The 1267-nt window shown below is 31.6% G+C and overlaps 1 pseudogene; it reads left to right on the top strand.

Annotated features, from left to right (window-relative positions):
• The window catches only part of LOC111391135, an 11644-nt pseudogene extending 10377 nt beyond the window's left edge, over window positions 1-1267 (top strand).

Here is a 1267-nt window from a genome sequence, read left to right as displayed (position 1 = left end):
TTTTTTTTTTGATGATGGAGGAATCCTCAGTCGCTATCCTTCGAGTACGTACTGGATAAACCCTCAGGTTAACACAATAGTCTGCAAACCACATCAGCCAGGTAATCGCACTAGCCAAGCCCTAAGCGACAGGCTCAATCGAGAAAGTGTTGGTAGGAGGAATCGAACTTGTAACCAAAGGCCTCCGCGCTCACCTACTCCACCAACTTGGCCACTCGATGAGGGGCAGGTTTTTTCTATATTAGCCTTAGGGTGGATTGGTTTTGATATAATTATGTGGAAGTCGTGACAGTTTTTGATCGATTCTAGCAAGATTTAATAACCTGTCAATGAAAATTATTTGTACAATATTTTATTTTAAATAATGAATTATTGGTATTCTAAATTCGCGAGCATTTGAAAATTAACATGTTATTAGCTTTGATCTTTGTTCGATTTAAATTATAGTGAATTATGTAATTGTTTAATTATGCTATTCGATTTATTACTAGATGTAATAGGTTTTAACTACCACACCTAATTGTGTTAGTTTCAGCCTTCAGTCTGCCATGAAGTCCCAGTAGTAGTCCCTATGAACTCGTCTGCTTAAAAATATTATATTTAGAACCTGTTTTGTGCGAATTAAAATAAGATTTTTAAATATATTTTTATAAAAATTGATAAAATATATGGTTGAAAATTAATGAATTTCATGAAATACATAACTAAGTAGGCTGTTTTAGTTTTACCACTATTTGTTTGCTGATGTTGGATAACTTTTAATTTTTAATAACTTTAATCCTATTCAGTACTCTCCTTAATTTTCTATAAATCTTTTCTTAGAATCATATATAAATCCCTTTTTTTTCCACCACCTATGACATATAAACTTGAACCTGATAATCCAAAAGAGAAGAAGGAACTTCTTCAAAAAGGAAGAAAAAGATTAAGAAGAAGAAAAATGATGAAGGATTAAAATAACAAATTAAAGAAGAAGTAAATCAAGCATTTGAGATAATTCTAAAAAAAGAATCATGAAGAAGAAAAAGAAATTGTAGAATGTCCAGATCAAAAGGAAAAAGATGAAGATAATCATTCCAGACTATCAGAAGAAGATGAAGATCCGCAGAACGAAAGATACAATAATTTAGACAGTGAAATGTCATTTTCATCAGTGGCACGCCATAAATCTTGTTACATGATAAGATTCTCAATAATGCAGAACGAGACAATTTTTGGTGGAAGAAAAGAAGAAAAAGCTGAAGAATTTTTTATCACTAGACTGTAG

This window comes from Olea europaea, unplaced genomic scaffold (assembly GCF_002742605.1).
Source record: "Olea europaea var. sylvestris unplaced genomic scaffold, O_europaea_v1 scaffold759, whole genome shotgun sequence".
NCBI lineage: Eukaryota > Viridiplantae > Streptophyta > Magnoliopsida > Lamiales > Oleaceae > Olea > Olea europaea.
The sequence above is the reverse complement of the archived record's forward strand: the minus strand, read 5'-3'. Positions and strand labels throughout refer to the sequence as shown.